At 39.3% G+C, this 21,584-nt stretch overlaps 1 protein-coding gene across 6 annotated transcripts in view; it reads left to right on the forward strand.

The window, feature by feature from the left end:
• Window positions 1-21,584, forward strand: part of DENND2A (DENN domain containing 2A) — a 2,268,767-nt gene that overhangs the window by 1,594,289 nt on the left and 652,894 nt on the right. The gene's annotated exons all lie outside the window — the stretch shown is intronic.

The raw sequence follows: 21,584 nt of genomic DNA on the forward strand, positions 1-21,584 counted from the left end.
TAAACGGTCACATATTTCTTGTATTTTTGTTCATTCAGTTTCTTTGGTAACTCAGGTGTTGAATGCTGGTGTCACCCAGAAGGTCATGGCATGTCACCTTTGACATGCGTGTCATAGGTTTGCCATCACTGACCTAAGTGTTGCCTTAATGAAGACCTGAATATTTGTTTCCTTGAACTATTAAAAATTATCTTGTAAGTTTAAAGGTGGAATTACTTATGTAACTTGATGGACTTTTATTTGGCTTCACTTTGTACTACTGTTGCTGTCTTACAGAGTGTTTATGTACTGGATATTTTAGAACAATCTGCTTCTTGCACTAATAATATTGTAGACTGATTCTCTTTTAAATTGTAATTTATATCTGTTATTGGTGAATTAAAGGTAGTCTTTAGGTCATATATCTGCACAATGAGATCTACACATCTTGTGAATCTCCTACCCCAAGAACCCCCTGGTTATTCTTTGCCATTCAGCTGTATCATGCTTAACACCATGGTCTTCTTGACATGTAGGAGTCTGAAGGTTGAAAAGAGCCACTGAGCAGTGTAGAACGTGGTCTTATGCTGTATACCCTGGCTGTGCAAATGTGCTTGAATTATAGTTATTCTTTGCCCAAGGGTGAAGCACCACTCTTACAGGGGTATTCCCTCCTGTGTGGTGGTACTTCAAATGTCAGTTTATGATCTCTAACCTTTGGACAGCACCAGCTTTCTTTCAACCTTTATTAGAGCTATTATATTGTTTAATGTCAATTTGGTATGGAAAAAGCCAGGGCTAACTTTGATTTTTACTGTATAGTCAGTCTACCACTTATTTCTGAGAACTAGCTAGACAGTCTCAGTAGACCATGTTTAGTGGATTCTGTTCCTCCGGGTATCTGACTTAGGTTCACAGGTCTTTACTAGGCTAACTACTGCAAGGGCCATTTTAAGCCTAGCCATGTATCCCAAATCTCTGACAAGTTCTGATACCCTTGATAAGCGTAAACAGGGGTTGAGAGATTAAACATTTACAGGCAGGGGCCTGGGAGATGAACCATTAACAGGTTGCCTGTGTCCATTAGAGACATAGGTACCAAACCGGGGATGAATTTCCTCTTCCCCATCCAATTGTCCAGATTGCTCTTGAATTGGGTTAGGGAGGAACTCTGCTTCACATTGATGGGGAGCCTGTTCCAGAGATAGTGTAGTCAGTGGGATACATACCTGTCTCTCCAGCAAGTATCACAGGAAAGGTTTAAGTCTTTAGAATGGATAATTCTGGTGCTGTTTGTTTTGTGAACATGTAGGAGGTCATCAGGGTGGGGTCTGACAATGTCCTGTATGCCAGGCATAGATCTCTCCTCAAAAGCCTGTAGGAGACAGAATACAGGATAGGGCCTTGAGATGGTCTGCAGAGGACATTTTACTTACACCCTTTATTCTTTTTCTGAGGAATGTCTGTGGATGTTCCATTTGTTAGATGTGCCTGGTTAGGTACATATCAAAGGAGGCATTGTACTCAATAATAGGTCTGATGAATGCCGAATACAGTGGAACAATTATTTCCGTGGGCTTAGATGCCATACCTGTGTTTACAAGTTGTGAAACACAGAATGATTTTTTCACTACTGTAGACACTTGATGGTCAAAGTGTAGATTACTGTCTATGTGTGTTCCTATGTCCCTGACTACTGGGTCAACTCTAAAAGATCTGTTGTCAGCATGATAGTTTACAGGGGTGGATGACTTCCTGAAGGATACTATTATGCATTAATTGGCATTTATTTTAGTCCATGGCTCTGACACCAGTTGTTTGTGTCAGCCCTTTCTAGAGAACATTTGTGTCAGGGTGGGATTCAATGACAGCTCCTAATTTGCACTAGTCTACAAATTTAGTCAGACAGAGACCATTGACATTGGCCTTGACTTCAGAGAAGTAAATACCAAAAATGTGTGGTCCAAAGACTGATCCATGAGAGATTCCACTTGTGACTGGCCTCTTTGTAGAGGTAGACTCCCCATTTCTTATTTTCCAAGTCCTGTCTGTGAGCCAGTTGGTTATCCAGAGGGTGACATACAGGTTTGTACCTAACCTCTTGAGTCTGTCAACTATGCCCATGTGGGGTATTGTGTCAAATACCTTGGCCAGGTCACGTTAGGCAATGTGAACCATTTTCTTCTCATCCATTGCTTTGGTGACCTTCTCAAAGAACTCCACCAGGGTGAGTAGGCATGACCTGCCCTTGACGAAACCAAATTGGGTTGGGTCCAGCGTCTGGAGGTTTACTGTATCACTATTGCTCATTTTCATGATAATTCTTTCCATGGCTTTACATGCAAGACTAGTGAGACTTGTGTGGCTCTAGTTTCCAGGGTCTGTAGATGGCCCACCTTTGTGCAGAGGGATGACTGTTACTGTTCTCTATTCATGAGGCATGAAGCCTGTTTGGAGGCTACAGTTAAGTAGCAATTCCAGAGGGCCTGACTGGTCAGGTTTCATGCTATGTAGACGGCTTCCTGGGATATTGTCTAGTCCCATTTATGCAGTGTTCTTATCCTTACAGAGAGCATTAAGGACCTGTTCTCTAGTGATAGCAGGGGGAGTTATATTTGATGGTATTTCCTGAGGGATGGTTGAAGGGAAGAGGGGGTAAAGCTGGAGCTGAATTTATCGTCCATTAGGTTTGCTATATCTTCTGCCTCTGTATAGGTGGCTCAATTTACATTGAGCTCTACACACAATTGTTTATTGCCTTTGAGGTTGTGGACATAGATAAATAATGCCTTGTGGTTGTCCTTGGCCTGGAAGGCCAAATCTACCTCAGAGTTGGTATTGGTAGACTTTATTTGTCCTCTGAGTTGTCTGTTTAGTTTGATGAGAGTGCTTTTATCCTGCTGGGTGCTGCACTTCCTAATTTTTGCTGTAATTTTCTACCTACTATTATATAGCATATTGATTTTGTGATTCCACCAGGGTGGCTTGTTTTTTTGAGTTAGTTCTGTGTTTATTCTTGGTGGATACAGCTGTCTCTATGCAACTATTATTGCTTGTACAGGGTTTCTGTGAACAGTTTTGCATAGGCAGCAGTGTTCTCAGGGTTTATGGGGCTTGACATTTTGCCAGGTTATCACTTAATAGAAAGAGGTTAGCCTTAGAGTAGTTCCTGAATATTCCAGGTTTAGCAGGGGGTCCAGGTTTTATTTTTACTTTAAAGGAGACCCCTGGTTGGTGTATTGAATATCTGGTCCAGGGAGTTTGTGTGTACAAGATCCAGAAATCTCTGTGCCTGTACGTTTGGTGTACTATAGGATTTGCAATTAGTGGGGTAATTAAAGTCACCCATGAATATGGTATTGGGTTGGATGGTGAGTGTTTCCAATAAGTTTAAATACATGGTATGGCTTCCTGGGTCATAGAGGGGGAACCTATTTCTTGCAAGAAAGTGGTATTGGATTTTGCCTATGGTGATTTGAGCATGGAGCAGCTCAAGTGCATTATCCTGTTTGACCAGCCTTGAGGTGTATTTATTTTTGATGTAAACAAAGACACCTCCACTTTTGGTCCCCGTCTGTGTAGTAGCTGGTCTAAATGTGTGGAAGGCATTATAACCTTGCACTGTTGGTATACTCTCTGCGGCTTTAAACTGTGTCTTAGTGATCGCACAGATGTCAGCATTCTCTAGGGTAGAGAGCTTCTAGGGAGTGGAGGTTTTTGTTTAGTCTCCTAGCATTGAGCAGTAATACCTTTAGATATTCTTGGTTTTGATTTACTATGTCAGAAGTACTTTCAGTTTGGCATTGCCTAAAAAAGGCGCAATCCCCAATGCAACAGTCCTGTCACATTATTATGCCTTTCAGTATACACTTCTTCTGCCTTTAGTATATCACAACCATTAACAAGATGTAAGACTGTTTCTAATTCCATTATGAGTTTTCCATGGCTAATAATATACATGGTGAGATTTCTGCATTTACCAAAGCTAGGTTGGGGCAAAAGAAGAGGATCCCCAGGTGCAAGCTGTATGGGGGCATGACTAACATAATTAACACTGCAAAATGCTACCATGTATATGTGTGTGCGCATGTGTGTGTGTGTATGTGGGGTGTTCTAACAACTGTAGCAAGGCTGTAATCTAGGTGCTTATTACAGTTTCTGTAGAAAAAGCAGGAGTGAGCTGTAAACCTGATGAAACTGATCTTCATACGCCTGCATTGAAACATGAGAGGAAGAAGGGAAAAAAGTAAAACAAAAGCCATGCTGTTGTCATTGGAAGTGAACAAGTGCCAAGTTCTGCTGAGATACAGCTAGATGTGTTAACAAAAGAAGTGATGTTAAGCAACCCAGTATGGACAGAAATTATGCCGTGGTACACCAGAATGAAAATGCTTTGTGTACAATTATCAACAATAGGCAGGGGCAAATGGATGTTTTGCTATCTAGTGTTGCAACCATGCATGGTGAAACCTTATCTGAAAGTGATAACATTCCGGATTAGATGGCAAAACTCGTTTTGTGAGTGTGTTGCTCAAAGCTAAAATTTGTAGAAAAGCAGAGGGGTTGTTACAAGAAATACACTTGCTCAACAAAGAACTAATCAAGAGCAACAGAAAGTAAATGAGTCAAGGTGGAATCTGGTTGACTCCTAGTGCTCAGCCACACAGATCTGACCCGATGGGGTCATGTGCTATAATGCCAGATAGTATCAGCTGTGAAGACTAGCAGGCAATTGCCTTGAGCAGAGGAAGCCACCCCTTCTTATAAAAGGAAAGGCTACAGAAAGTAGAGATGTTTTGTTCTTGGGGGTGAGGGAGTATTTCACATAGAGATATTTGCTAATTAAGGAAGAGAGAGATAGATATGAAAAGAAAGACAGAAACTGAAGGTTCAGACAGTCCAAAATATGAGTAACAGAGAGACATGGAGGCAGTTTGAAATTTTTAGACATACATTTTTTTGCTAGTGAGAGACTTAAATACAACTCCAGGCAATGTTAATTTATTTTGCTTGGAAAATTTAAGTTAATCTGTTTGAGAATGTTTGAGTATATGTTCTTAAATGCTTAAAGTAAAGCTGAATATTTTATTTTTCAAATGCAGCCTGTTTGAGTGTTGTATGAAAGCTAATAACAAGAGTTCAAGACTGGAGTTTTGCTCTAATTAAAGCAAGTGGGCCAAAACAGTTACAGAAAGACTGGAGACATTCTGATTAAAATGGTGAACAAAGCTAATCTTTTACGAAAACCCATAAAAGCGAAGGCCATAATAGCGAAACCAGAATGCCAAAACTGCAATATCCTGAATCCGTAAAAGATCAACACCCAAAATATTGAAAAACAACACGCAAACATAATCTTCCTACCCTCCAGCAAACAAAAAAAACAACAAATAACTGTCACCTTCTCTACATTTAAGCAGGGGGGCAAGCCCACCTGCACCCCCTGCTAATTAAATATATCAACTCAGCTCGAGCTCACACTACACTGAAGAAAACCATTCTGCACTGTACAGCTGCATGTCTAAACTGCAACAAAGTCTCCTTTGTAAATATAAATAACATAGTACTTTAACAATGCACCACTTACTAAATATGCAAAAATGGTACACATACCCTTAGTTTAACAAGCCTTACTTAGTTTTCTCAGAGTTTACATTAGTATGCATCTGTCCGATACTTACTGGAGCTTGCAAGGTAATGTTAACCATTTTGTTTTCAAGGTGCAACGTCTTAAAGTAATAGATTCCTGTTTTAGGATTTGCAGCAGCAGTTTAATGGGCATTTTGCTATTTCAACCTTCGATATTTTAAACTTTCAGCGTTATAAAATTTCGGCATTCTGGTCTTGCTGTTATGATCTTCGGTATTATGGATTTTCAAAATTTCAAAGTAGATACACACACACACACACACACACACACACACACACACACACACACACACACATATATATGGGTTTACTACATATGACCAAAAGTTCATTTGACAGAAGCCCATTTGACTGAGACCATAGTACCAAAAGTTCATTTCACCGAAAGCCCATATGACCAAAAACTCATTTGACCAAAAAACAGCACTGGCAGGTGTATGCCCATTTCCCCACTGTAGCGCGACCCTGAAGTGAGAATATTAAGTTGGGGGGTGTGGGAGGCACAGCTTCTCACATTGGGGGGTGTACATAATTGCAGTTTATGCACTATTATATACATGTGTATCCATTAAAAATACATTAAAACATATAACATCAGTACAAAGTTGTTGCAAAATGTGGATCAGGTAACTATGATTTTTAATATTCGTCTAAAAGATGGCACTTCAGGAATGCCTTACTTCCTTTGTGCTGTACTTTATTGCCAGTAGGATGTAAGTACCTGGAGTAAGAATAAAAAAAAACACCCACATAGCTGATCTTCCATCACTAAAAGCAGTTTCATGTCTTCTGAGGTACTGGCTCTAGTCGTTATGCTGCCTGGAATGGGAGATCGTTTTCATAGCCCTCTTTAGGTGGCAGCCTGCTATACAATTGAATGTTTCTGAAATGGACACAAATGAATATTCATTCACTTGTCATACACCCCTAGAAAACACATAGTGAGCACTTGTTGCTAATGTCTACCTCCCTATGATAGCTTTACTATCCCACTATTTTATTTTACTGTGTTCTGTCATTTACTATCACCCATAATATCCTTGCCAGAGTTTTGTAAGAATGAATGCTTATTCTATTCAAGGGGCAGAAAGCAGCTGTAATATTTCTTTCCCCTGTTTCTAGCTAGTTGGACTCTTCTAGAATTATGTTTCTGCTGTGTACGTTTCATGAAACTCTCCCTTGAAATTGAGCGCAGAGGGAGTTCTTCCTTAAAAAAACAATAAGCAGATAATGTAAGATTAATGGCTCTTTGTGCTTTTGTTTAACAAAATTATGTTGTACACTCTCAGGAAATGTTTTAAGCTGCCCAACCACGTGTCCAGATGTTGGCAGTACTTACACATACAATGGAAAAAAAGTCATTTATCAAAACAGTTCATTTATAGTTGAACTCTGCTGGGACTGTAATCTGACAGATAAACTGTGAAACTGTGAATTTAAAGCGTATTCATACATTGTTGTTTAACTTCCGCATAATAAAACAATGTATAAAACAAATATATTGTATAAACAATTTTATGCATAAAAGTATAATGTTGCAGTGACGCTGTAGGAGTGGTGAGACAGATGTTGTACTTCATTGTAACAGTCCCAGCAGCTATGGTAGAAAAAAAAAACTAACCTAATCAGACTAGAATTTGTTGCACAGCAGGGTATGTATAGACAAATAAAAAGAAAATCCTCATCATTTCTAAGTGTTTAACTTGTAGAACCAGACCAGGATTGTTTTTGTTTTTTTTTTGCTTCAAGCAAAGCCAGGAGGTTTGGATTCAGTTTGGGGCAGTATTCTTTTTTTATTGTTTTCCATATTCCTGTACATTTCATCACTGATGAAAACGGATGAGCCATTAAACTGAACACATATGATGAGGTTTATCATGAAGTGAACAAGCTAGTCAAATTCTGAAAGGGAATATGAGCACCTATTTGTCAGTTTAAACTTCTGGAAAGTTTGACATCTGGGAAGCTGTGTCTCAAAAAGGAACCAAATAAAACAGTAAACACTTCCGATACATCTCCTAAATATACATGAACGTTGAATTCACTTCTTTTCTTAGTCAGAAACATGCAGAACAGAAGAGACAAGATGGTTTCTTTCTGAGTCCAAGTCTTGCAATTTCTGTACTGACAAGACATTCACTTGCTGTATTAAATACATTGCCCTTCCTGTTACACTGCTAAAAACTGAATGCCTTAGTAACACACTCTCTGGAACTGCAATATCAAGGTCTTCTTTTACAAATTTTCTTACTAGCTACAGCAGCATCCTTGTTGTGTTATTTTGAGACATATCACCATCTTCATCATCATTATCATGGTCAACCCTTTTTTCCTATTTTCTACCTGGGGTCAGAGCATAGATCTCAATCTCTTAGCACTAAAATAAAGCCCCAAAAACAGGGGCAAATTTTAAATATTGCTCTTATAAACTTATACAGTTGCTAATGCATTTTATGAAGGATATGAAGTCTGAAACTCAAATGCCTGTCATTATTTAGTGAATCTAATCCTCACTGATTTGCCACAAAAATCCAGAAAAATACATATTTTATGAGGAACAGACCAAAATATGAGGCAAAAATCTGGACATTCTGCAAAAATCTGGACAGTTGAGAGGTATGGGTGAGAGCACCACTCTCTTACCTTTGACAGTCACATCTGACTGTTGCAGGTCTTCTGCAGACCCAACAGATAGAAACTATCAAGCAAGCAAAGGAGCCATGAATCTTGAGTAGTAAACTTCACAGAGTCTTTCTATCATCATAGTTGGTAACACCCTGCTCATAAGAACGCATCACAGCTGTCAGAGACTCTCACAAACATTAATTCTAACAAATGTGTACTTGTCAACCTCCTAGTTTGATTGTTTGTTAGTTCTTTATCTGTCAGTGTATTTTTTATTTTATTTTTATTTATTTTATTTTGCATTTGTTGACCGGGATAGTCCGACTGGATGCATGTCCATTTTCAGTGGTGGCCCGGGGAGAAAAGCTCCAAGGGTAAGCAGATACAGCATTACATAATACCAGCATTACATATTAGAAACAGACTATTTACAGAGATTATATAAGTAAGCAAGTTAAACAAGTTCCACAGGTTAGAATTAATCCTGAGCGTAAATCAGGATTAAATTAAATTACACAGTAAACTGGCTAACAGATTTTTACACATTCTAGAGAGAGTTAGCCAGGCTTGATACATTGACAGAGCCAGATAAGTGACAAATGTTGTTTGAGTCTAGTTTAAAATTGACCTAAGGTGGAAAGTAAGGTAATATCAGCTGGAAGAGAGTTCCAGGATCTACTTACAGAGTTTGCAAAGAGAGAGTCACCGGCTGTGTTATTAATTTTGCTAGTCTGAATTAGTAGTTAGAGGATCGAAGCGGTCTAGAATTGTTATAGGGGGTAATAATATTTTTAAGTGCAGGAGTATTGTCCGGATTATAGAGGATTTTATAGGCCATAATCAGTTGGTTATACTGGATTAGGCTGGGTAGTTCAAGCCACCCAAGCTGATTTAGATTGATGCAATGATGTGTCCTAAAAGGCAGCCCAGTGGCAAACCTGGCAGTGTGGTTGTAGCAAATTGAGAGTTTGTTAAGGACAGTCTTGTTTAAATTCGAGAGTAGAGGGGATGCATACAGAAGGGTTGAAAGAAGGTGAGAGCGAGCTATGGCAATTTTAGCTGGAGGGGATAGGAAGGCTTTTATTCTGTAAAGTGACCCTAGTTTTTTTATTGATGGTTTTGATGGTTTGGTTAACATGTAGGTCGAATTTTAGATTATTATCTATGAAGACACCTAATAGTTTTGTAGAGGGGTCAGGGAAGATTATTGTGCCATCATTTGAATTTATGGTAAAGATGAAAGCAGTAGACCTACATGTTGGAGAAAATAACAGCATTTTAGTTTTTTTGGGATTTAGCATCAGACAACATTCAGAAAGCCAGTTTTCTATTGTATTAAAGGTGGTCTGGGTAGCTGACCATAACTGTATTGGAGATGTGGCCGAGCAAATCAGAGTAGAGTCATCAGCATATTGGATACAGCTGACTTTTGGGATGACAGTATAAAGGTAGTTAATGAAGATGGAGAACAGCAAGGGTTCTAGTATAGAGCCTTGTGGTACTCCAAGGGTGTTAGGTAGAAGGTTAGAGAGTTTGTTCTGCCAGAGGACAGCCTGCTGTCAACCATTCAGGTAGGATTGAAACCATTGAAGGGCTCCAGTATCTAGACAGAATGTTTGCTTGGTGTGGATTAAAAGTTGGTGATCAACCATATCGAATACCTTGGAAAGATCCAAGAAGAGGGCTAAGGATATATAATTATTGTTGCAATTATGGTTTATGGTGTTGGTAAAGGCTAGGAGGGCTGAAGTAGTGCTGTGATGAGGATGGAAGCCATGCTGAGTGTCTGCCATAAGGTGATTCTGGATTAGGTGGTGCATGAGTTGTCTATGAATACATTTTTCCATAATCTTTGCAAGTGGAGAGAGTATAGCTATTGGCCTATCATTGGAGAATTCAGTAGAGCTGCCTTCTTTGTGAAGTGGGATTACATAGGATATTTTCCAGATGGTGGGAATTTTAGCTTCTACTATGGTTCGATTGATTAGTTTTGAGACGGGGTAGGCAATAGCATCAGCTGATTTTTGTAGGTACTCGGCAGGGAGTTGATCAGCAGAAAGTGTAGTGGGTTTTAATTTTTTGATCGGATAAGTGAAGTGGTGACTGGTTGGAAGCTGAATGCGAGTAGGTTTTTAGGGGTGCTACTTTCAGGACCAGGGGAGCTAGGAGGTAGTTGACTAGCTAGGGCTTGAATTGTCTCAGTAAAGAATCTGTTAAAACTGTCAGAAACATCTTCTGGGGTTTTATCAATAGTAGCAGCAGGGATTGGGGTTGAAGTTTGTCCAGGATGTAGTAGATTATTTAAACCTGCCCAAAACTTCTGAGGGTTATTTTGATTTACTGTCTGTAAATTACAGTAGTATTGTTTTTTGTCTTGTAAAATGGATTTTTTTAGTTTCATTCCTGGATTGCCTGTGTTTAATGTGATCTTGGGGGTCTTTAGAAGAACACCATAAAGCCCATGCTTTGTTTCTAAGGGTAATTTTGAGTTTAGACTCTTTAGAAAGCCATGGCACAGTTTTTGCCTTTGTTCTCTTTGAACGAACAGGTGCATGCAAATCAAGGATCTCAAGGAATTTGTTGTTAAAGTATGCTACTGCTTCCTCTAAGGGGAGGTGTTTTAGTTTAGTTCTTGTTGGAATTTGGCAGGGTCAAAGTTTATATTGTTTCTAACCTTTCTGAATAAGGGTTGTTGAGAATTAATGGCTTTGTGCTTAATTACATATAGGCCATCAGGGAGGGTACCAGAGGTGTACAGTTGGGGGTGACTATTTATGAGTACCCAGTCAAGTATGCTTTCTTTTTGGTTGGGTTTACGTATCCTGGTAGGGGTGGATATGATTTGTGTAAATGCATGCAGGTTAATATGGGTGGTTGGGGATTCTGAGGAACAGGTGCCCCAGTCTCCAAGTAATAGGGTTTCTTGGGGGTAGTGACATGATGGCCAGTGCAGGATATCTTCAAGTGTTACCTGGGGGAATGTACATACAGATGATATTAACGCATTTATTTTTATTAAGTTGCAATTTGGTGGCAAGAATCTCCGAGTTATTAATCTGAGGTGGTTGTATTACATCTATGGTGACATTCAACTCAGATTTTTAGAGTACAGCTACCCCACCCCCCTTCCTCGAAGCACGATCCAGCCTGTGTATGTTGTACCCAGGTGGTAACACTTCATTATTTGTAGTGTTATGTTTTAACCAGGTTTCAGATAAACAGAGAATCTCAGGGGAGTAGACATCCAGAAGTACATGCAATTCATGTACCTTGTTATTAATGCTTCTAATATTGAGATGGCAGGCTAGGAGAGAGTTAGTTTGCCTATTAATTGTAGGTTTGTAGCTTATATTGCAAGTAGAGGGGTGTGTGTATCTGAAGTGGGTGGGCCAGGGTTGGGGTGAATATCACCACCAAGTATTAGGTTAAGTCTATACTTGGTGATGAACTTCAGCAATTTGTTTATTAGTTTGTGGTAGTGTTTGGATCTAGAGCTAATGTGCCTGGGGTTGAGATTTTGATAGACTGAACAAGATGTTGGATAGGACCTGGTACTGTAAGTATGGTTGAAGGTGGGAGGATTTACAGCTGGGGTGATAGTATGGCCTTTCGGGACCTGAAATCCCGTGAGAAACTGGTTTTCAAACAAGGTAAGGCGGTATGGTGCGAACAAGAGGGGTAGTAAAGAGGAGTATATCATTATCTGTGATTCAGCTAGTGAGTTAAGGAACTGTTTTACCTGGTGATGCAACACCAGAAGATAGAGTGTTGAGGTAAAGGTACTGGAAGGGGGATGGGAGAATGCCAGATGAAAGCTAAAAGGTGCTTTTAAAATGTAGGTAGAAGAATGGGGTGGGAGGAATTATCCCAGATGAAAGCAGATAAGATCTAGAAATTGGGGGAGTGGCTGTAGTACTATAAATTTAGAGGTACTGGGGGCAAGAGGGAATTGGGGGCAGGGAGGGGAGCAAATAGAGCCCGAGCATAGCGAGGCTATGCAGGGCTATTGCAGTTTGCAAGGTTTCCTAAGGTGTCCTAAAGCTATAAGGTAAGTATTATAGTTCTTAATGTAAGAGTCAGTTTACTTAAGTTACAGGGGAAGGAGGCAAACACTCAAGTAGAAAAAAGAGCCCTATGGCTGACCAAAATGGTGACCTGCTTAATTACATAGCACTGTAAGTGAAAGCTTAACAAATGCTTTTTGTGTGCAACCTACTCTGCTTAAATTCTGAAACTGATTTTGTTATGGCGACCAATTGCAGTCCTGTAGACTCCGTTTTGTAGGGAACTGTAGAGTTCAACTTGAAAAAGAGAAAAACAGAGATTCTAGGGTAAGCATGAAGGCAACAACAGGCAGTTATTTTATAATAATACATTCAGAAAGGTTTGATGGTGGGGGGGGTAAAGTAGCACACTTCAGAATGAACTAAGATTTATAGCTAAAAAACCTAAGCAAAAGAGCAATGCAGTAAATAAACACTTGCCAGATTTTAAAGATATACCACTAAAACTAAATCAGTTGTTCGCAATTGTACAACTGGAAAATTGCCAGTAAAAGCACTTCAGGTATATCTAGCCGAAGATATTCAAGTCACAAAAGCACTTCTTCAATGTGTGTGTGCAATTTAAACATTAAAAACACATGCAGCAAGTAGGAGCTCTGATTATACACTTTCTCTAGGTACAGTTTCAGTTTAAACACAAATATTAACACAGAAGTTCAGTAAAGTCACTAGCTACTTATAGAGCCTCTGCAGAATCAGAATTTAGCAGCAGGTCATTCAGTTACACAAAAAACAGTAAAAGATCCATACAGTGAAGAAACTTACACTGAGTCACACCAGGTCAGCCAAGGGGGGAAGAGAGAGGGAAATCCTAAGCACCTAGATTTGAAAATTATGCCTGTACTGAATTGTAGCAGTTTAACCTGTTTGAGGAAAGAGGGGGTGGGGGAAAGAGAAGGCAGTAGGAGTGGTTACAGGGAATACCCTGATTGACTCAAGACACCACACCAGAGGTAAGTTGAATGTAAGGGCCTAAAATCTGCACTCAGCACTATAATGTTATTTGCACTCAGTACTTTAATTTTAATGTTACTTGCACTCAGCACTGTAATTTCAATTATGTTTAGCAGGAAAGACAGACCAACAGTATACAATTTTGGGAATTTTTACAAGGGTTACTTGTTCAAATGTCAGGCTATTGCAGTTTACAAGGTTTCCTAAGGTGTCCTAAAGCTATAAGGTAAGTATTATAGTTCTTAATGTAAGAGTCAGTTTACTTAAGTTACAGGGGAAGGAGGCAAACACTCAAGTAGAAAAAAGAGCCCTATGGCTGACCAAAATGGTGACCTGCTTAATTACACAGCACTGTAAGTGAAAGCTTAACAAATGCTTTTTGTGTGCAACCTACTCTGCTTAAATGCTGAGAGAAACTGATTTTGTTAATGGTATTATAATTGTTTGATTTAATAAGCAAAGTGGAATAATCACAACCCACTGCACACACACTGTCCACATTGCGGCTGGGCCACAGATTCACAAAAGACATTTTACTCGATGACGTTATGGTGTTAAACTTGGAGAGCATGTGTAGCTTTACGTAAATGCGCTACTTTCAAACATCCCATGTTTTGGAGGGTATTATAAATGGGTACATATCATTTAAAGGCTATTAAGAATATCTTTAACTTACAGTAATTTTCTTTAAATGGCTTGAATGTGAAACAAAATAGAAGATTATGATGAGGAATCCAATTATATCTTACTGTGTGTCTGAGATATGGATGCCAAGAAATTCACCTGAAGAGCAAAGCTCAAGAGGTGAATCTTGGCAGGCATCCATGTCAAGAACACATAGTAAAACATTATAATCCACAGGTGACACAATCATAATTCCTTTTGGTGCATTGACGTTTATTTGCTCCATGTAATACCAGTTACAGAAAAAAGTGTAGTGTTTTATAGGTTCATAGGTAGGTACTAGGCTATCGGCCCAAGGGCCTAAGTAAACCTAACCAACAAGGTTCCCTGGCTTATGCCACCCAAGAAAGTTAATTTCCTGTGCCTCTGTCGAGCAGAGCCACAGAAGTGATCATCGGGGTGTATTTCCTATTTCCCATCCACTCAAGATTTTTCTTGAAGAGTGCTAATGAGGAACTTTGCTTGACATAGATGGGTATCTTGTTCCAGAGTATAGGAAGTCTCTGGGACAGGAATCTATCCCTCCAGCATGTCCTGTTTATTGTGGTGACAAGGTTTAGGTCCCTAGAACGTGTAGCTTGGCGGGATTGGGATTTCTTTAGGTGTAGCATATCCAACAGTTCTGGGTTTAACATAGCTTTGTATGTTAGGCAGAGATCTCCTTGGAGTAGGCAATATGCTACAGAGTAAAGCTGGAGTTTTTTGAGACGGCCAGTATAAGGCAACTGTTTGAGGCCAGTAATCCTCTTTGTGAGGTACTTCTGTGTCCTTTCCAATTGCTGCAGATGTAATTGCTGCAGATGTCTTGTGAGGTACATTCCAAAAGGGGTGTTGTACTCTATAATGGGTCTAATGAGTGCCAAGTAGAGGGGAACAATGACCTCTTTTTCCTGGATGAGAACCCTTTTGTGATGAGGTGTGCCACATAGAAGGATTTCCTGACTACTGTGGTGATGTGCTTATCAAACATCTGGGTCCTAAGGTCTCTTATCTCACAGTTGGCGTTAAGTAGACTGCCGCTTATGTGGTAGATCATGGGTACAGAGTTTTTAACAAAGGGGATGACAATGCATTTTTTGGCATTGAGCTTGAGGCCATGCCTCTGACACCAGGCATCTGTCTCAGTGAGGCCCTTCTGTAGGATGTCCACATCATTTGGAGACTCGACTATGGCTCCTAGTTTGCAGTCATCTGCGAACTTCATTAGCCAGAGGCCTTCTGTGTTAGCCTGTACTTCAGAGAAGTAGATACCAAACAGGAGAGGTCCCAGGACTGAACCCTGTGGTACTCCACTTATCACTGGTTTGAAGTCCAATTTGGAGTCTGCAACTTTTACAGTGTGGGTTCTGTCAGTGAGCCAGTTGGCAACCCATCTTGTGACGTAGGGATTTATACCTAGTTTAGTGAGTTTAGCTATAATTCCAGAATGGGAGATGGTGTAGAAAGCCTTGGCGAGGTCAAGATAGGCTGTGTGAACCACCTTACCCTCGCCTATGACTTTGGTGACTGCCTCAAAGAAGTCGATCAGGTTCAGAAGGCATGATCTGCCTTTCACAAACCCAAACTGGGTGGGGTGCAGAGTTTGGAGGTTACCAATTTCTTTGTTTATGAGTTCCATGATGATACGTTCCATGGCCTTGCAGACTAGACTCATCAGGCTAATAGGGTGATAGTTCCCAGGATCAGTGGTGGCTTCCCCTTTGAAGAGTGAGATAACTGTTGCTGTGCGCCATTCAGTGGACACAAAGCCTGACATGAGACTATAATTGAACATGGTGCTTAGGTGGGGAGCCAGTTCGTTCTGAAGTTTGTGTAAAACGCAGCCTGGGATGTTGTCCAGTCCCATGTATGCTGTGTTTTTGGTTTTAGAGAGTGCAGCTTTTACCTGCATAGATGCGATTACAGGGACTCTGCATTCTTCCTGTGTAGATATGGGCCCTTTAGGGGGTGAAAGGGGGGTAAAGTTAGCACTGAACCTATCTGCCAGGATGTTGGCAATATCAGTTGGTTCTGTAATTTTTGTGCCATTGTGCTGTAACTCAGAGCAGATTTGGGTAATGCCATTGAGATTCTTGATATAGCTATAGAATGCTTTGTGGTTGCCCTTAAAATCAGTGACGATTTTGTTTTTGTAGCTAGCTTTGGAGGATCTTATAAGAGAGCTCAGCTTCTTACTGAGGCTGACCAGGGAGCTCCTCCACTCATGGGATTTTAATCTCTTTTGCAACAGTTTCTTCTTTCTGTTGTAGAGTTTGTTTATGGCAGGGGACCACCAGATTGGCTTCCTTTTTTTGGAGGACAGCATCTTGGTTCTGTTTGGGATAGCACGATCCATGCACTCGTGTAAGTGCTTATAGAGTGCATTTGTGTAGGATTCAGCAGTCGTAACTGTATTGTCCATCTGCATGGGTGTCATGAAGTTCACCACTTCTGTCTTAAGCATGAAGTTGGCTATGGAGTAATTTTTTACAGTGGTTTCCTTAATGGTGGGTGGGGGCAGGATGCGGATATCTAGGGTGATTAGCTTATGGTCAGATCTGACCAACGAAGAGTTGACTTCAGGTGTGGAACACTGGTCACACATGTTAGTAATGACTAGGTCTAGGATATTGTTGCCCTTGGTGGGGGTGTGGATAAGTTGATCCAGGGCATTGGAATTTATGAATTCCAGAAAGCACTGAGTGACGGAGTTGGTACATGAGTAGTTTTCCCATTTAATGGTGGGGTAGTTGAAATCGCCCATTATTAGGGTGTTTGGTTGAACCCTAATATTTTCCAGTATATCAAGAAAAGAGGAGTGGGCATTCTGGTGCATGGTGGGAGATCTGTCGAAAGCTATAATTTGGATTGCAGTTTTGCCCAGAGTTAGTTGCACTTGGATAACCTCAGATGCATTATGCTGCGCAACTAGCCTGGAGGTGTGGATATCCTTAATGACTATGGACATACCTCCACATTTGGTGTTCTGGTCCAGGTTAGATGGCCGTAAAGTGTGGTATGAGTTATAGCCTGGTAATGCAGAGGTGTTCTCTGGAGCCTTGAACCAGGTCTCAGTCACTGCACAGATATCGATTTTCTCCATTTTAAGGAGTGCCTTGAGTGAGTGCATTTTGAGATTTAGACTTCTAGCATTGAGTAGCATTACCCTCAAGTTTTTGCTTGCCTGTTCCTGTTATGGTGGTGAATTTGTCATTTGAACCTGGTCTAAAAAGGGCACTATAGCAGCGGCAAGACCCTTAGCCAGTATCTTGAATCCCAGGGGAGACAGGTGCAGGCCATCTCTGGCAAAGCATCGTGGTATGTCGACCATGTCGTCCCAGGCAGACAGATACTTGATCCACTTAGAATGACACCAGAAGCTTAGCCAATTGTTGAAGTCAATCATTTTGTCCTTGTACTGCGGTATCATTCTGGGCGATGGCAGGATGCTACTCAGGGCTAGGGTCATACCTGCCTGGGCTTCAAGATTGGAGAGCACTTCCATGTCTCTTTTCACCAAGTTATAAAGCCAGCAAAGCACTTAGCACCATCAACCAGACAGCAGTACACATCTCAGCTTCCTTGCTCAAGAATTCTGGACAAACCCAAAAATAATGTGAAGATAGTGCTTTTTCATTCACTTAAGAAGTTAATAGATTAACAGTTTTTGTATCAATGTGCATTTTCTGAACAGTAAGTAATAGGAAACTTTAATGTCTGGCTTTATTGACTGCAATTTTCAGTGATTTACCAGAAAAAAGTAAGAGGGGCAGAGCAAAAATCTTAGACAAACTCAGGAATGTTTTTGAGGGATGAACAGCTGACTGGTACTGTCTGCTGTTACTCCCTAAAGTGAGACCTAATCATAACAGCACTTATAGAGGAATACATAACAAATGTTAAGCATCCCTGTAAGCCCTGTTATGATCTGGTCTTGTGCTAGGGAAGGTGTTAACAAGTTTGTTTTCCTGATATCAGAGCATAATCTTGGCCCTCCTTGCACTAAATGTTATTTCTAGTAGGGTCTTGCTTTTACTTCTTTCCACAACTTGGTAGATGTGAACACTTGCATATCAAGAGACAGAAAAACAAACATTCTTCAAACTGATAGTCTTTAGCTTTACAAAACAGTTATATATTGTTTATATTGACACTAGCACTCTGTTTATGATTGCATGAGAGCTGCATTTTCCCACAGTTTGGAAAAATGTGGGTAGCATTATTATGCAACAGTTGTTATTAGTTATACAAACTGTCATCAGATGTCTGATATACTTACATCATAAGGAAAAAGAAAGTGCTTCTTAGTTCTTGTTTGTTTTTGACTTTTTTAAATATCTAGTTCTGCATATTCTCTGGGCCAAAATAATCCAGTCCATGTTATGTTATATATACTGACATTAAAATAAACATGTGAAACCTGGATATTGTTTATAATAAGTAAACAAGGTTACAGTCAGCAAGTCATACTGCAGGTTATGTCGGCAAATAGCGAACACTGTAGTTTTATTATGATGAAGTGTATTGCTTATTTGATGTAATGCAAATATATCCTGTTCTGGTACATTCTTGGGTTGTAAATTTTCTGGTTAAAAAGAAAGTACTTCTCATCAAAAATATATACTCCCCACTAGGCAAACCTACTCTTGTCTAATTTATTCCTATGAGGGGATACTCAACAAACATTCACCCCCAAACTCAAACAGATCTGTGGGAGAGACCTATTATAGTTAAAAGTCTTTTTACCTGCAAGACGATACCTACATTGTTATATTCGTCCTTCCTTCTTTGACTGTTGATTTTAATAAAGAATTTACTATTTATGTTTATAGGTTCATAGGCTCATAGTTATATACTAGGCTAATGAGCACCAGGGCCTTTATAAACCTAACCATGCAATTCAACTCAGTTTTGTTCCCATATGTAGTACAAAAGCAAGGTGAAGCCGATACCAATGCCAATAAGGAGATGAACAGATATCCACAAGAGAACGAACCAAACTGGTAAATACTGACCAACTCAAAAGAACACTGCTTTATTGTTGACCTAGGTTCTTCCTCAGAATACAGTCTATCATCCTACACCATTTATTTATACAATGCTGATTATTCAATAATCATATTAATTAATGTCCTACTTTCTTAAAAGGGAAATGGTATTTGTTCAAAAAAATATATATATATTCTTTCTCATTTAAAACCAACACATATGTATACATTATACTCTCATGCACTTTACAAATAAATATATACATATAATCTAATACAAATCAATTTTCAAAATTCTATTAATATATGTCTAATTTTGTATATGAATATTTATTTGATCAATTTTATAATGACATTATAATGAGTGATATATTACCCTATTTATTGCTGTTATACTACATATATACCATCATGAATATATATATTAACCCTGTGATGTTACTAAGTATATATTTTATTACCACAAATTAATTTATTAATGGAATATATATCAAGTTATTTGCTATTAGTATATTATCTTATAAGCAGAAAGCTTAACTATAATATTTGTAATGTGATGTATTCCTATCTTTACTATTCAGTTAATATATTTACATTATAAAAAATGTGTAAAAAATGCACCCTATAAATATTGATTCCATTATAAATGTATGTATCCATAATATGTACCAATATTAGATCTTATATTATTATTATATATAATTTTGATGTTAGTTTTTAAATTGTAAATGAATAAATAAATAAATTTGATACTTAATTGTATATTCTATTTAATTTTAATACTGGCAAAATGCTCATATATTCGTTTATACCCGGAGGTATACATGCATTAAGCAGTATTTGCCATTTTAATTCTTCCATGTCCAAATGATATATGGTTGTCCTTCCCTGTAGATCTTGTTTAATTTGAGTTACAACCATAAATTTAAAAGTGTGATCTTTATATTCCATAATGTGTCTTGCTAAGGCATTACTATTTTTCTGATGTTTTATATCTAATAGATGTTCTTTAATTCTTTCTCTGAATTTTCTTTTCACCTTCCTACGTAAAAACATTACATTGTTGACACAAGGCTATGTATACTATATTAGTTGTTTGACAATTGTAATGTCCGTATATTGATATGTTACATTCATTAATTATAACATTAGAACCTGTTACATGAATATAATTGCATGTCTTACATGCTCCACATTTAAAATTTCCTTTTCTTGCACTCGTACATTGTCCAGTATTTCTTTTGTGTTCCAATATATTTTTAAAAGAAGGACTTTTTTTATACACGAATTTTATTATTCCAAAAAATACTTGTCTCCCAATTTTATCATTAATAAAATAATCCCAATTTTTCTTAATAATACTTTCTATATCTTTGGTACAATCATCAAATTTAATGATATATAATGGGATATTATTATTAAATTTTACATCCATATTATCCAGATTTTGATTCGATATTATACCAGTATTTAGAATTGCTGTGTAAATACCATTCCTTCTTTTATTGATTATTTCTTCATATATCTGGACACAAAATTGTTCTGGATACCCCCTGTTCATAAAAAGCTGCATAATGTATTTCATTTCTGCTATAAAGTCAAGATGTTAAGTTGTCAATCTCGCCTTCATTCTTGCTTGATGGGTTACCAGCTCGAGGCAGCCCCATATCCCATGATGCAAGGCAGGAAGTATCCAGATCTGCCGCTTCGCTTGGGAGGTCTTCTTTACCAGCTCCTGGTAAGTAATTCACATTTGTGACATTTAAGCCCCTTTTTAGTTAAAACTATTTGTTTTGATAGTTTAACTTTAAATTTAACTTTTCTGACAGAAATCCCTGTCTCTTTTAATTTTTTAGTCAGTTAATTTCCTATCCCATCCCCCTGTTAGGGTGTGTGTGTTGGTATTTTTACTAAATACCTTTTGGTATTAGTTTAATTTAATTGGACTGGTGTGTGTGTGTTTTGTTAGGCACCATGTCTAAAGAGAGGGTTCAGGTTTTAAGAAGTGTGACTCGTGCTGACAGAAGATGTCTCTGACAGACGGTCACACTTCTTGCCTGTACTGTTTAGGCCCTCTTCACCTACAGGACTCCTGTGCTATTTGTCACTCCTTCAGCCAGAGAGTCCTGCAGGAGAGAAGAATAAGTTGATTCTCAGGGGAGGGCTCTCCCCCACAAAAATCTGCCAAGACCCAGGCTTCTGTTTCTAAGCCTGTGGCCTGCATCCGACTAGAGCCAGAGGAGATGGCGCTGGTGAGCGATTCTTAATCCATCCTGCTTTCCGATGGCTGGTGGCCGGTGTGATCCCTTTGTGACCACTGTGGTGTCGGTCCGACACCCATGGCATCGGTGTCGGCAGCCGATACATCGCGGCGTTCTGCCGGCTCGAAATCGGTGCCGACAGGATCGTAATATCGGCTCCGATGACCCATTCCAGGAAGAGGTCGAGGTCTCCTGCCTCTTCTATCGGCCATCGGAGCCGATCTTCAAGGTCATCCAGGTTGTCAGACCATGACCTAGAGAGTGGTCAGTAGATTGCTCAAGTCACAGGTACTGGCCCAAATGCTACACAGTCCGTCTCAGCAGGCGACTGTTGGTCCACACCCGTTACAGTTCCTCCTTCAACTCTACCCCAGAGCTTGGAGTTGGAGTCTTCGGCATGG

This window comes from Protopterus annectens, chromosome 11.part0 (genome assembly GCF_019279795.1).
Source record: "Protopterus annectens isolate FY-2018-M chromosome 11.part0, PAN1.0, whole genome shotgun sequence".
NCBI lineage: Eukaryota > Metazoa > Chordata > Ceratodontiformes > Protopteridae > Protopterus > Protopterus annectens.